The following is a 16,504-nucleotide window of genomic DNA, read 5'->3' as shown; positions in this document are numbered from 1 at the left end:
CTTGAAAGAGAATCACTCTTATTTATTACAACCGGTTAACTATTAGGAAAACATGTCTGCTAACAATTTACTTTGTGTAATTTGTTCTAATGCTAACAAGCAACATCTGGGACGCTTCCTGTGGTAAATTCCTTTGTGGTTGCAATATCGCACACAGCCCTCACCAAGTCCCTGTGCTCCAGAAGGACGCTCACTGCCACTCTCCCAGGTTGCAAGAAATTCCCTTCACTTAGAAGCAGTTCTGGGCAAAAGCACATTTTTAGAGGAGGATTTGCTTTTCTTCGCTTTGCTTTCCCAAGCTGGGCCCCAGAGCTGTGGTCTTAAAATCCCACATGAAGAGTGTGGAGGTTCTCGGCAGGCTCAGCACTGGCTGTGATTTCCGCGCGAGGAAAAGAGGACAGGGAGAGCTTCAGTGTGACCCTCCCCCAGACCGGCCCAGGGTGCTGCACCACGACTTGATGTTGAGAGGACAGGAGGACCAGCAGAGTAGAGACACAGCCAAGAGCCAGAGAGCTGGCTCAGCAGGCGATTAAATAATGATGCCAGCCAGTGTGGGGACAGCAGCATCTTTTTGTTCAAAGGGTCTACATATACCATTCAGACTTGCTCCCACTGTGCTCCGCCCTGGAGCTCCGCACGGCCTGAGACTTAGAGTTGGTTCCATGCACTAGATGCTTGTTGCACAGGCCAACATAAACATCTTCCATTGGATCCAACTTTGGCATACACCCAAAGCCTTGCTTTTCCAAACACCTCACTCTGAAATAACAGACCCTCACTAGGTGTCATTTTACAATAATCCTGTGTGACCAAAGGCATCATCATAAACGTAGCATCCTCAAATCTCAGGAAGTCCCTACCTCCCCACCCAGGGCTGGAACACTTCCCCGCAGTGCCTGACCACTTCCCATTATGGGGAGTTTACCCCCTTAGGAAGTGGCTTATTTCTCCATTGGACAGCTCTGGTTGTAAAAAAGCTGTTTCTCAGGGAGACACAGATGTCTGTGAATCAGACACAGACGTTTGAGATGAAGCCAACTCTGAAATCTTCTCTTCTTGACAGAGCTTGTCTGTGTAGTAACTGCACCTATAATACAAATTGACATTGGTGGGTAGATCCCAGTAATAGGTTCTGCTGTGTTATGATGGCAGGGTGGACACTTTATATAAAAGTGGAACTCAGGCAGGTCATGGCCATCAGATTCATCAGCCCTGTCCTGAAAAACTAGTGAAATTTTTCTGGTTACACACACACACACAAAATAATTGGAGTGGCCTGGGATGATTTTCAGTGTAGTTATAAATCTGGCTGTGGTCACATAAGCATATGAGTTATATAAACTGGCATGAATAAATCTATAAGGTCTCACACCTCGTTAACAACTGTGAAAAAGACACTCTGAGATGTTGAGGCCTATATCTTAATTGTACTCATCTGTGATATAATGAACTAAGGAAGCTTTAGTTTAGACAAAAACAAGTTGTGATTGATGATAGAAAAGTAAACACAATCTGTCATGAATTTATGAAAGAGTTATGCAGTTTATGAACCCAAGCCCAAGTTAGCTCTCCTGCTTGTATGCACATATGCATGAGTGAGCATGTATTTGTGAGTTAATGCAACAAAAAGTGGGGTTTGGGGGAGGTTGAGGAAGGATTGTAAAGGAAGATTTTGCTTTCTGGAGTGTTCTCTGTCATTCAGAAGAACTATCCATCAGTGACTTGGAAAACAGACCCAAAAGTACACGTAACATGTAGTTTACGTAGCTTGCTTGGATAGAACTTTGGATTATGGAACAGATTCTCTATGAAAATACTTAAATCACGACACTACTCGGCATAGCACCTGCCATGTATAAGGCACCTCATTAATGCTCGTTAGCTGGCTGAATGAATGAAGGAGTAATTGACCAGTCCTTATATTTTTCCCCCAAAGCCACCAGTTTCATGTTTAACGCCCAGGTTTTGTCTTTACTGCAAGGAGAATTGCCAAAGGGACAGAAGAGCGTGAGGCCTTCCGTTCCCCCTGGATCTCCAAACGCTCCGACAAGTAGGTCAGCCCCTCAGTCGCTGGCCTGCATTTCACTCTCACCTTTCTGTCTTGCCTGGCCTTGTGCTCCACTGCCAGCGTTAGGGAGTGAGAACTGATTATTTACAGCTTCGCTTTTAAACCATCTTTTCTTTTTCCTTCTCAATTCATGACGCCTCTCAGAAATAAGACCAGGGTTTCCACTGGCTGGTTAACTGGGCCAGGAGGGCAAGCTACGAGGGTCCCTGAACTCTGCCCTCCCAAGACCTTGCTGTCCCTGGAGAGGGCAGGTGGCAGAGCTCGGCCCTCTGCACGGATGGAGACCCCGCAGCCCACGGGAGTGGAGCCAAGAAAACCTTCCCTGTCCTTCCCAGTCTTCACTCATCTCCTCCCTTGACAGCAGATCTGGAAACATCAGGGGGTTCTTTTTTCCCCCTCAGATGGTTACATATGAGCCTTGAGAATAGAATGATGTGACTAATTTTTTTCCCCAAAAAACTTAAAGAGTGTTTCACCTTCGAAGAAATCACCTCAAAAGCCTGTCCCAAGGATGAGGTCATTGCTCAGAATATTTTTAGTGCATCTCTTTCAGGGTTATCTTTAAAAGCTAGGATACATTTTTTTCAAAGTGTTATTGGAAGCCCATCATCATCCCTTGGAGGTGGTTTTTTTTTTTCTTTTTGGAGAAAGCCGAAGCCACTTGGATCATGTTCAGGGAATAATGTGGGTAGTCAGTTTGAGATTGAAAATGACATATCTCCACGCACATTAGCTTGTCTTTTTCTTGTGTGCTTCCTTATTCGGTTCAAATAGTTCAAGCAATAACGGCCGTAATTCATTTGTTAACTTGTTCTCTAAGCTTGGGAGGTGGGATGATGGTGATGGAAACGTTCTATATTCGGCAGATATCGTATAAGGAGCTGCAATGTATAGACTACCTTGAAGGGCAGCATCATTTGGATGTATAACATTCAACCTGTTCATTTTAAGGTAATCTTGTTGCTGCATCTTTAGGCATGGAAAGCTGAGGATACTGTGAGATTTTGCAAACGTTGCAAATACGCAGAGATCACCCTCACACCCAGACCCCTGGAATCCTAGAGTTGGGAGGAATAAGCCATGGGGGATACCTGCACAGCTCACCTCCAGTGTAGAACCTTCTCCATCCCATCCCCTGTGGGTTCCACATCACCCTGCGGGAGGCAGAGCATGGTGCAGTGCAAAAGAAACAAGCTCTCCGAGTTTCCCCTCCCCACCTCCTTATCTGGAAGAGGACAGGTCAGCCAGATGACCTTTAAAAGCATTTACAGCCCAGTCCCTTCGGCAAAGGCCAGCGGCCCTGCTGCCATAGCAGTTACAGGCTTCTGGTTCTTCCCCTTCTGCCTGCTGGCTTCCAGCTTCTGCTTCTCCTCATTTCTGACTCACCCAGGTGTTTTCTAATCCCCCTCTCGCGTGGGCCCATAACCCCTCCTCAAAGCCACGTAAGCACCACTTTGCCCTCTTTCCCCCTTAACTTATACTTCCTGCTTTATTTTCTCTTTCTGCCTCCATGTTTCTTTATTTCCGCTCTTCTACTCTCCATCTCGCTGGCTCACATGGCTTTCGGGAAGGTGAGGAGCTGGAGAAAGAAAGAAAGAATTAACAAACAGCTTCTGTGCCCCCTGGCCCAGCAGCTCTGACCTCTGCCTGGCTTCCACGGTCCAGCTGTCACTGCCCACAGCATCCTGTGGCTCTGTCACGCTTCCTGCCCCATCTCCACTTGCTCCTTCTGCTTCTCAAGGTCCAGCCCTCTCAGCCCTGTGCCTGGGATTGGGAACAAGAGTATTCTCCCTTTGGAGTGTTCCATTCTGTGATTCACCCTGATGTCCTGCCTATGGGCCTCTTGAACCTGAATCAAGCACAATGCCCATCCACCTCCTTCAGCCCCGAAGGTCAGGTGACCCGGAGCCAATTCCATGTACCTCTTGAGAAGTGCGTGCTGTTTCTCCCACCATGCTGCCTCCTGCAATCTGCATGGAGTCTCTCTGACGTCCACTAGTAATTCCAATAATGTCACAGTTCTTTATAGAACAGAGCATTGCTCAGGCCCACTCAGCACTGACCGCACCACCTCATGCTGAAAGCCGGGCCATAGCCCCGTGTTGAGGTGAGGACGGCCCCGCCAGCATCAGAGGTGGGACAGTGACCTGCAGCAGAAGTGTCTCTGGGGTGAGGTTTTGCTTTTAGACATTTACAAGTCTACCAAGATGTGTGCAATATTAAGTGGTCTGTGTCTGAGTAGGGGGACATGATGTTTATTTCCCAAAAGAAAATGTGGTTCAGAGGTGGGAGGAAGGCAACTCAACTTGGGAAAAGAAATGCTCTGTTCCTGGCCTTCATCCAACACAATCACACACCCTCGAGGTCTTTCAAGAAGTCAGACTTATTTCCCCCTCAGGAACTGAAAGTGTTTCTGCCAAAGTACGAGAGGGTTGGGGGGACTTTGATTTCTTTTATTATCCATTGTGTTCTAAGCCACAGTATTTAATTTGCTATCGTCTTCCAACTATACCTTTGATCACTGAAGGATTAAAAAAAAAAGAGCTCCTTTCATTTTATCCTCAAGAAAACTTGAAATATCAGTTACTTTATGTAGCAAATATTTCCATTTTATACACATTGTTTATAGGTTGTTTCTCTTCTGTATATACCTAGAAGTAATTTTATTAACATAAAGATTTTATACTTTCAATACATTTGTGGATAAATTGGCTTTTTATTCTATTCACATACAAGAAAACTAAATAAATGGATTGAAGAAAATCATTTCATCACAACTGGCTTCTGCTGCTATTTTTTTCTTTTCGCTAACAGTGAAAAATTTTTGTTAATTAAGTGCTATTGTAACATCGCAAAGCTTCACAAGGCCAAGAGGTGTGTTTTACCAGCCATGCCAGGCTGTCCTTAGCCAACAAGTCTCCTGCTAAACAATGAAGGCACGTGAGGAAGTGGAAATCCTCGTTTTCTGCTTGCGGGGTGGAAAGATGGTGATTGAAATGTTGTGCCTTTTGTTTTGTAAGTTGACAGAGTTTATTTTCAGATTCTTTCTTTCAACTCAGCCTTAGTTGATCTCATGTTTCCACCTCTTTATGCTACTTCTCTACCCCATATGCCCGCTAAGGAGGCTTCCTGATCTCACCCCATCCGGGACAGTGACAGCTGCACCTTCTCCCTGGTAAAGCGTCTTTCTTTAATCATGCACTGCATGCAACAGCCAGACACCAAGGGTGCAAATAGGTCATTTCCTTATCCTGGCAAGATAAAAACAGGGTTGACTACATTCCTTTTCTCTACCAAGATGGCCTTTCCTCCCTCCTAATTAAAGATTTTTAAAAAGAGAGAGAGTGTGTGTGTGTGTGTATGTTCATGTGTGTTTCCATAATTGGGCTTGGGAATTTGAGAGAAAGTTTACCCACTGAAAGTTTGTGCATCGTTTGCTTGTGCCAACGCATGTGTGCAAGAAGGACCTGTTATATAGTCTACAGATATTCTAATTACTTGAAAATTCATTGTGCTTTCACTTTTTACAGACATAATAGAATCCTGGAACACTACTTCAATTCTATGTTTTATTTAGTACTCCGAGGAGCGAAGCTTTTAGCTTAGGAAATGGTGTAGTTTAAGGTCCTGGCTTTATTATTTTTTAAAAAACACCAATAGATCTAATTTTGCAAACTAGAAGTCAGTGAATAGAGCTCGTTGTAATGGTGAGCAGCATTTACATTGGAGAAAAAGAGCAGTAGGCCCTGTCACCTGGGGAAAGAGCCTCTCCTTAATTTTTGCTCTTTGCAAGCATGATGCAATCAGTGTTGCCTAATATCGGGACAATCCTCTCACCTCAAAGTGTTCCTATGTAATTGTGTTATATAATGGGAAATCGTAATAGGCAATTTGGTTCTGTAATTCAGTTTGCAAAGCATGCAAACATAAGATAACTAGGTTAAATGCAAATAGGCATTACACTAAGGTACAGAAGACAGGAGGGAAAAAGATGCTGTGTCCATAATTTAGAAACAACATGAATTTTATTCCTCAGGTGCCTCAAAATCTAGAGTTTATTAAAGTTATTTATCCTCTAGTTTAATTTCATCACATATTGTTCAGACAGATACATTATCTCTGTGTGAACACACATGTGTTCTTCTGCATGTATTTACAAATCTCTCGTTTGTAATAAGCAGGCTCCAAGTGTAGCATGTTCTTTAGAAGTGAGTTGGATGTACTCATTTTTATAACACATAGTGTTTTAATAAATAGATCATTATATATAAGACACCATATCAAAATATGCTTTTAATTTTTCAAAGCCTAGCTGTTATTGTTCGTAACTTTCCTTTGGGCAAATTTGTTCATTTTTTAGAGGTCTGTTTTTCTGTTTTTAATGTATGCTCTTAAACAGTGACCAGTAGGTACACTACAGTCAGATAGTTAATTAAATAACCACTGCTGGCCTTATGGTTTTAATAGCTTGGGGGTATTTTTTGTTTTGGCTTTTTTTTTTTTTTTTTCATTTTTGATGAAGTATTTGCTTTTAGTACAGTGTATTGTGAGCCTGGGTGAGATTCAACAAGATTTCCAAATCTTAAGAATTCAAGACAATGTGGCCAGGCGCGGTAATCCTAGCACTCTGGGAGGCCGAGGCGGGTGGATCGCTCAAGGTCAGGAGTTCGAGACCAGCCTGAGCAACAGCAAGACCCCGTCTCTACTAAAAATAGAAAGAAATTATCTGGCCAACTAAAATATATATAGAAAAAATTAGCCGGGCATGGTGGCACATGCGTGTAGTCCCAGCTACTCGGGAGGCTGAGGCAGTAGGATCGCTTAAGCCCAGGAGTTTGAGGTTGCTGTGAGCTAGGCTGATGCCACGGCACTCACTCTAGCCAGGGCAACAAAGCGACACTCTGTCTCCAAAAAAAAAAAAAAAAAAGAATTCAAGACTGTGTAATATGCTCTGTTCATGCTGTGAAAAGTATTTCTGTATTATTTTTAATAAAGAATGGAATTTATGTGAACTTGTGTATGATCAACTTCTATGCTCATTACTATTTAATCAGGACTAGCTCCTGTAGGTAGAGAGCAAGGAAAAGCCTTTCCAAGGTGGTCCTCGGACAGCCGAGGCTGCACAGGCTGACCCACTGCTGTCTGGGAGCCCTGTCACCTGGCTGCACACTGCACACCCGGACAGTCAGCCCAGTCACCACCCTGGCTCAGGAGTGACCTACTCATTACAGGAGCCCTGGGTTCCCTGTCCTGTCTCCCTGCCCTTCCTATTCCAGCCTGTGACCACAAAGCGGCAGCCTGGCGCAGGGAAGGAACATGAGATTTGATCAGAGCCCCAGGGAAGTGTCCACTCAGGGTCATCTTGGGCCAGTCTCTCTTCTAGGGTCTCCTTCCTGGTCAGTCATCAGAGACGAGAGGGCCCATGGTAGTCAAAAGGATTAAAATGAATTCCAGTGCCTGTCAAAGCCCCTGACGCAGTGTCTGTGGAATCTGGAGCCCCATTCCTGGTGGTCTACTCCTGAGGCTGCGTGGCTGTGACTCCAGTTTGGGGGTTATGATTGTTTCTGGGTTTTGATCCAGCCTAACCCTGATCTGCCAATTTCCTGCCCAGAGGCCGCTGTCCTGTCCCTTGTGCTCAGCAATGATCCTTGACGAGGGCAACGTGGTTCTCGGTGAAAACCATTAAGGGAAGCGGGGAGAGGGGGACCCTCCCATGGCCATGTCCTCTACAGCTGGCAAGGCTAGCAAGTAGGGCCTGGGGACAGCTCCTGGGGAGAGCTGGGGTTCAGGCCTTCAAAGCCTTCTCTCACCATCTGCCCTCGGTTTGCTTAAAACTTAATAGACTGAAAACATCAACCTTGCTGCTAGTCCTACCTTGAGCAAAACCATTTCCAAGCTCATATCTCTCCTCTCTCCCCCAGCACAGGTCCAAACTGGGTGGCCTTTCTCATAGGACCACGAAGTTCCTGAGCCAACACAAGCAATCCCACCTGTAGGTGTGCTCACTCCCCAGGTGTCGGTGCTTTCACTGAGCCTGCTGTTCTCCCACAGCCAGTCGTAAGCTCTGAAAACACAGCCTTTATTATGAATACTATTTTTTTCTCATTATCATTGTACCGACAATAGTATTCTAGCTGTAAAAAGTCCAAGTGGGGAAGAAATCCTGATGTAAATGTTACGTTTTTTTCTGTCTTTTTTTTCTGTCAAATCTGAACATAGATGTGGCCACCTGAACCCCTGAACACGGTCAAGTCCAGAAGCGAAGCTGTGAACTCCGTGGTGAAGGGAAGCACCTTGCCCTGCGTTAGAGCTCCAGGCTCCTTCCCTGCGCCAGGCTGCCCCTTCGTGGTCACAGGCTGGCATAGGAAGGGCAGGGAGACAGGATAGAGAACCTCAGGGCTCCTGTAATGAGTAGGTCACTCCTGAGCCAGTGTGGTGGCTGGGCTGGCCGTCCCCGTGTGCACAGCACATCCAGGTGAGAGGAGTCCCAGGCAGCATTGTGTAGTGTGAATGGTTAGACGTCGCTGGAGACAGGGTCAGCCCAGACCAGGATGGAATTGCTCTTAGGCGAGTTACCAGAAAAGAGAATTTCCCGCACACTGTGTGAATCGCTGTGCAAGAGACATTGTTCCATTCTAGGAAGTTAAAGTGCCATCACACACATTGAGCATGGAGGGACCCCACCTTCTGATCTCTGACCAAGAACTTCCATTCATTTTAGTGCTCAATGAACTCGCACGTTTTCCCATTACCTCTTTCATAAAAAACTCATTTTTTAAGTTAGAATTGCTTTTCTCCTTGAACTCCTCACCAAGGTTGATCCGATATCCATCTAGGAGTGGCTGCTGACTTATTGTTCACCTATTAGTGGAAGCCATAAAAAATGTTGGAAGATGAAGGCTATTTAAATGAGAAATAGTTCTGTAAAATCCCCTGGGATAGGAGGGATGGAGAAGTGAATCTGACAGCAGCTCTGTCGCTGGTTTCAGATTAACAGGTTTGGCAACGATGTTTTGTTAGCAGCAGTTAATCAGTGAATCCCATTACTTAATAAGGTTATCACTTTTAGCAAAAGCTGCAAATTACACTTTCTCTCCAGGCTAAAGGCAACATCCTTAACAGTCTCCATCTATAAGCAGTGTCTCCTTAGCAGAAACTAGGTAAACAAAAGCACACTGAAAATGCCTTTTGTGTGCAATTCAGGCAGATGTTTTTATCCAAAACTTTGAGTCAGATTAGCTTGCCCCTCTTCTGCTCCGTAGTTTGGTGCTGGTTTGGACTGTGTGGCATAAATGGGTAGGAAAATGTACCTTTCATCACCACCAGCCGCAGGAGACACCTTGCCATGTCCACTGAGAGCAAATCCATAGGCTCCCAAAAGTCTAACTCAAGTCACCACCAGCCCCAGGTCGCTCTGCTCATCAGCCCTGACCCATGATTTATTGATCCAGGAGGGCCACTCTTTCAATAAAACCACCTCCATTAACCCCTGTCACTCTCACTTGCCATTTCATCAGAGTGGCCTATGAATTGTGCCTCCCTGCCCTCTCACCTCTCCGCACCCCACCCCTTGGCTCGTGCTGGTGTTTAAATTCCACAGCCTCATCTGCCACGCTTCCATTGCATGAGTTTATGCATATTCACCCATCCCTTGCCCTTATGGGGCCCAGGTACCCCAGAGAACGATCAAGTGGTGCTGAACTCATTGGCATTGGCCTTGACCTCCTACCAAGATGGCATCAATGTCCCATGTAGTGTGACAGAGGGTGTGTCATGCAGCTGACAGGAAGTGCTATGGGAGCTCCTTGGAGATGGGGGCCAGGACAAGAGGTGCTTGGGAGAAAGGCATCCGGGAAGCAAGGGCAGATGCAGTGGAGACCTTCTACCCCGGCATCACCTCCAGAGGGGCAGGGCAATGTCTGAGCACACCGCACGCCCCTGCCCTCACCACGTGTGACCCAGCAGACCGGCTATTCCATCTCCATAGTCTTGCAGTTCAGCAGTTGTTGTTGGTTTTATTTTTTCTTTTTGGCTCAGAAAGCTCAGGAGGGGATGAACTTAAGTTACTTTTTTTTTCCTGGACTGCTTTCTGTATGTGTGTACTGGGGCTCCACCTCATCCGCGTTGTTGATGACATTCTCCATCCTGCCCTTTCTCCCCGCCCCCCCATGCATGTTCCAGTCCCTAGCATTTCTTGGAACTGCGTGTGATCTCCCCCAGGAGGGACTCTGTGTCTTCTGGCTGCACTGCTCTCTACGCACTCCCAGTCCAACGCTGCGCCCCTTCGGTCACCGCGGCATCCTTCCTCCACTTGGCTCGGGAAGCGCTTTTCCCCTGGTGTTTTATTTCCTCCTCTTGCCTCCTCCACTCCCACCCCCAGTGAGAACATCTCTGTGCATGTCTTACAGCCTTACATTTTCCACCAGAAAACACATTTCCAAGGGCCTTAGTGACTTGTGAAAATTCCTTCCAAACCTGTCTCCTGGAAACAGGATGGTGGATGAAAGATTTCTTCATTAAAATTAGACACTTTAAAGAGGCATCCAGTGAAAGCTCTGAAAATCCCCAATGAGCCGTTGCTTCGTGCTGGTGAGGACGCTAGGAGGGAGGCCAGAGCTTCGGAAAGAGGCTGGGACAAAGGACTCTGGGGTTCTAGTCCCCACTCTCTGTGACACAGAATGCCTCCCCCGGGGCAGGGGGGTTTGAGCCTGATGGGCTGTGGACTCACTTTCTACCCGTTCACACTGTGACTGCCGCTGACGCAGCGCGTGTTGAGGTGCCTGGAGGTCCTCCCGACCCGCCGTTCTTGGAGAAGGAATATGATTTATGACTTGAGAAGCTGGTCAGCGCTCTGGATGTAATTCCAAGCTGTGATTTCTCATTTGGGCTTCTAAAGTTTGATTATGCAGCTGGGCGGTGTCCTCTCTGAAAGGCAGCTTTAGACACGAGCCAGCTCCCTGCAGGGGGAGGTAAGGGGACCAGCAGAGCGCAATCCGAGCTAGGAGGAAAACTGCGGGCAGGGCCTTAGCAACTCGGGGCCTGGGAAAGCGGTTGTCTAACTCTGGCTGAAAGCAGGAGAGGAGGAGGCACTGAAGCCTTGTTCCCCCTTGGAGACAGAGTGGGCACTGGATGCTTCAGGTGCAACGTCCGGTCCCTGCTCTGTGGGTACCTGAAGGGGAAGGTGAGCGCATGTTACAGGACAAGTGGGGGCCACCCGAGGGGCTGGCAGGAGCCCCCGTCTACAAGGCCTTCCGTGCCTCCATGAGGACAGAAGGCCGGGAGGCCTGGTCTTGAGAGGACCTGATTCCCCTCGGTGTGGTCCTGATGACAATGATGGGAAGGCCAGCCCCAGCCCTGCTGTGTTTGGGTCCTCAAAGGAGAGGCCGGGGCTGTTCACCCTCAGACCCCGGGGATCTCAGGCGACAGTCCTGCTGCAGCTGCAAGCCGGGCCAGATGCCCACAGGTGTCTCCACCGCATCACAGCAGAGAGCCACTGGGGGGGAAAGCACACCTGGCCTGATTTCCTTCAAGAATTGCACCCAAAAGACTGGGAGACTATTCATCATCTTCATCATCATCATCACCATCACTGACTAAACTTGTATTATTATCCAGAGAGCTCAGGCAAAGTGAGTGTAGAATTATCCAGAACCTCCTGCCCTTGCTTGGAGCTGGCAGGGAAGGGGCCATGGGCTGAATATATTCTCATTCCCTCTGCCACCCCCAGCAACAGGAAGGACCTTCAAGCAGACCCAAGTTCCATGAAAACCCTTTGTGCAGAGCCCAGAGAAATGTTCCTTATTAATCACCTCTACAAAAGTCCTAAGACACCCTGAGGTGGGTGGGCTCTGTGTCAGTAGCCCACACTTGGCAAAGTTTGCTTTTCACTGTTATCCATGGGAGGTAAAGTGACTTTGCAGGGCAACACTCAGATGCCACAAAGAAGTGACTTGTCTCTGAGTAATCAATAAGTATGAAGGGCAGCCAATGTAGAAAAAAATAATGGCGAATGATAATATTAGTATTCCAGAAAATTAAATATATCTGTAAGAGTGAGGAGGTTCCACATTGTCCCTAAAAGTCTGGCAGAAAATGTGTCCTACTAAGAGAATCCTGAAAGAAGGAACTTTGGAGCCAGGGAGACCAGTGTTCATACTCTACCCTCCCGTCTTCCAAGCCCCAGGACTTTGAGCAGGTGACAACCTCTCTAAGCCTCATCTTGTTTACCTGAAATATGAACCTGATAACCAGTAGTGGCTTTTATAGTGAAAATGAAAGAAGATATTAATAGTAGACATGAACCCCTGACTATTTCCTCTTCTCCGCATCTCCCAGTGTCACAGAGCACTCACCAGTTCCAGGGGATGGGGCCAGTGGGACTAGCAGAACTGTTTCTACCCCGTGATTAGAGACTAGAGAAGTTCCTAGGAAGGATGGGAGAAGTCGCCAGGAAAGGGCTAGGCAGGGCTTCCCTGTCTGCATCGAGATTCAGGCCAGTTTTCCCTTCCGAATTGTTCCTCCCTTAGTCACCCAGTTACTCTCCTGCCCAGATTCACCCAACTGAGAGGAAGTGAGGAGGCCAGGGCTCCCTCCAGCCTACTGTGTGTGTGGCTAGATAGGACAAAGAGAGAAAAGGAAGACAAAAGTCTTTCCATGAGACTGTCTTACTCCTGCCGTTAGGTATGTGGGGTGCACAGCTTAGATTTGAGCCCAGCCCTAAGAAATTGGAGTCACTATGACAAAGATGATATTTTAGTGACTCTTACAACTTTTCTTTTATAATCTACTTGCTGTGTTCTGCCTCATCACCAGGATCCTGCAAGAATCAGCTCCCAAGATGGATTTGGGAGCCAGATTAAGAGAATCTGATTCCTGACCCTGTCATTTCCCAGCTATGAGTTTGGGGACAAGTCATTCCACACCTTTACATCCTCATCTGTAAAATGGGGACTCCAGGGGTAGACCTGTCTCATAGGATTGCTCTAGGCATTTAATGAGGTCATGCATGTCTAATGCCTGTCAGAGAGTAACTACTGTGTTAGTCAGGATAAGTAAAGCAAGCTACTGTAACAAACAGCCGCAAATATCAGGGGTTTAACATAGACTTCTGTCTTATTTATATAACAACCAATTTCAGTCAGAGGGTTCCCCTTGAAGAAGAGACCAAGGGATACAGTCTCTTTCCATCTTATAATGTCACTATCCTCAACACGTGTCCTCTGCAGTTGCCATAGAAGGAACAGAGAAGCAAGAAAGAATGCTTGGGGGGATTGTGCCAGGGCTGTAAGCTGCATATGTCACTCACTTCATTGACCTGAACCCAATCTAATAGCAAGGGAATCTGGAAAATGTAATTGTCTTCCTGGGTATGCAGGCAGAAAAAATGGGATTGGTGAGCATCTAGCCATCTCTGGTGCTGCAAACATTAAGTCTTGGCTAATAATAGTGCTCTCATGGTTATTATCTGCAGGAATGGGCATGGACGGTGGGGTAAATTATAATAAATGCACAGACAAACCTAAATGTCAGAGGAAGAAGCTAAAAGTTAAGCAAAGGATATATCCTCTATCTTCTCCAATCCCTCCACTTTTTGCCTGACCAGCCCTACAGAGCAGGTGGCCACCTGCTTTGAGCCTCATCTCCACTGGAAATTCTCACTCACCTTCTGGCAGAGGAGCTCCTCACCATGGAGCCATCTAAAACGCAGGAGGCAGGAGGAAAAAGGAGAAACCTGGAGACTATGTGATTTAAATGAGAAAGCCGCCTCCTGAATCAGTGACCATTGGCTTCACTGATGACCAGAGGAGTGGTCAGTTCTGCAACTGGTGATCACAGATGGGGGAGTGTCAAGCATAGGGAGTTACATGGATCCCAATGACAGTCAGATGATCAGGAGTCCCTTCATCATCCTTTCTCCAATATGATGCCAATGCTGGGTTCCCAAAAGGCTTCCAGCATGTTCACATGCCTTGGATTTACAGAAAACCCATTTGGATGCCAAAAATATCATCAGGCCCCTGTTCTAGGCAAAAGCTGACTCTGACAGGCCCATTCCTCAGTCTAGGTGACCCCTTTTACTTCTTTGAGTGACTCAGGGTATAAGCCTCCAAAAAGCTCCTGAGACCTGCAGGCACAAAAATGGGCAGGGATTTTATTTTGGCCACCTGGCCCACCTGAAGGAAGCCGTGGATAAAACACCTTCTCAGCAGGCAGATATACCCAAACACACTGTGTGCAGTAGCAGCGACTTGCCCAGTCCTTTGCTATAGACTATCACTGTATTGTTGTAACTTTAAAGCAAACTATTATGATCAACATCCTTGTTAGAACATGGAATTCTGAGGCACAGGTGAGGGACTCATGTCAATGAAGTCTTCCATATCCAGCCTCATAGTCCACCTTCCTCAGTCCACCCTTTCAAAATCCACTTTCATATGTGCTTCTGTTGTTTCTTCTGCCAACAGACTAGCCAGGCCCTGCAATGCCTTGGCATGCAGTGCTTCCCTCCTGAAGCAGAGACCACAGGTCTCTATGCTGAGACCTGACCCTTATTGGCCTGGAGGCAGCAAGGGATTGGGAGAAGGCAGAGGAAGATCTTGAATAGCACACACGCCATCTTAGGAGGCTTCAGAGGAAGTCATTACATTGTCTCCAAGAAAAGGGAAGCTGTTTTCCTGTGTTGAACAAGAGAGTCTTGCTTCTGCTGGCCTGGAGCTAAAGATTCTTAAGCCCTTCCAACCTGATGTTCCTATCCCCAGTCTCAGGGTCCCAGTCTTTCACTTTTAGGGCTGCGAATTTTACATGAGAGACCTAAGGCTGCACATTCAGTATCGTCTGCAGCTCTGCTATTATACTATTATTATCAGATCCTGAGCCTGATTTTCAGCACAGTTTGCCCTGTGGATGCAGGAGGTAAGAGTTAAGGGCTACCATAGAGCATCTCTGGCTTTCCCAGCCCGCCCTAAGTTGGCAGTAAACTGTCATGAATGTTTTTTTAAATCAAGAGTTCCAGTGCTATCAAAAGCATCCAGTACCACCACAGTCCTTATAGTTATGATTATCATATTCTACCAATCAAGAGCTATGTTCAATGCATATCTCAGTGGTTCCCAAATCTTGCTGCATATAAGAATCACCTGGGGATCTTTAAAAATATAATATCACCTGGCTTTCACCCATAGACATTTTTACTTTATTGGTATGGGATAAGATCTAGGCATAGAGATTTTTTAAAGCTCATCACTCCCCATGATTTTAATGTGCAGCAGTTCAGAAACAACTGGCATATCCCAATGCCTCACCTGTACCTGTACCTGATCACAGGTGGAAGCCTTGGTGAGGCCACTGCACATCAGGGTTTGTTACCAGTCCCCTTACCACCAGCAATGGGGGCCCTGTGCCTTCAGACTAGTGGGTGATTCAACTCCAAACCCCATCCTGAAGATTTGCTTTCTAAGACCACTCTTGGAAGTATCTCTTCTCAGCTTCCCTAGAAAATAGAGGCTGAGCAAATCATATATGCTAGGACTTCTTTGGAAAATGAAATTCCAGGGAAGTAGGAGTGAAGAAAAGAGATAAAGAGTTAGAAAAAGAGAGAGAGCAAATATAAAGAAGTGTATTACCAAGCTGGCCATACCTTCATGATAAATTGATTCAGTTTTGCAGGATATCTTCAGAGAGACCATATGACACTACCAACCCTCAAGTAGTACCTCCCATGGGAAGAAGGGAGAAAGATTTATCTTCTAAATACCATCTCCAATGGTCATAGTTTGCCAGTTGCCATTCCTGGATTGTGTGTGTGGGTACCAAGTGGGTCCCATAGCACTTTGCATCTCACTAGTGAAAGGAAAGCCCATGGCAGAAGATGAGAAGCAAGAGATCTGTGGCACAGGAAGTGAGGAGAGGCATTGCATCAGTTGCCTATTGCTATGGAAAAAATCACTCCCCAGACCCAGTGAGTAAATCATTTTATTTGCTCACAATACTAAAGGTAAGAAATTGAGGCTGGGCTGTGCCATGTGGTTCTTCTGTTGCTCTTTCCAGGGTTACTCATATGGCTGCAGTCATCTAAGGGCTTACTTGGGGCTGAATGGTCCAAGATGGCCACAGTCATATGTTGGGCAGTTGGTGCTTGTTGATGGCACCATCTCATCCTGTGGTTGTCCTTCATCGTCATCTCTCTTCACATGGTTATTCACCCTTGTGGAGGCTTCCTGACACAGTAGCATTGCATTCTAAGACAGGGAAACAAGAGGCTGCAAGATGTCTTGAGGTTGAGGCTCAGAAGTCACACAAGGTCATTTCTACACATTCTATTGGTCAAAGAAGTCACAAGCCTAGCCCAGATTCAAGGAGGGGGAAACAGATCACTTGATGGGAGGAATAGGACAGGCATGCTATAATGGGGCATACACACAGCAATGGAAGGGATCA

This window comes from Lemur catta, chromosome 2, assembly GCF_020740605.2.
Source record: "Lemur catta isolate mLemCat1 chromosome 2, mLemCat1.pri, whole genome shotgun sequence".
Lineage (NCBI taxonomy): Eukaryota > Metazoa > Chordata > Mammalia > Primates > Lemuridae > Lemur > Lemur catta.
Note: the sequence above shows the minus strand (reverse complement) of the source record.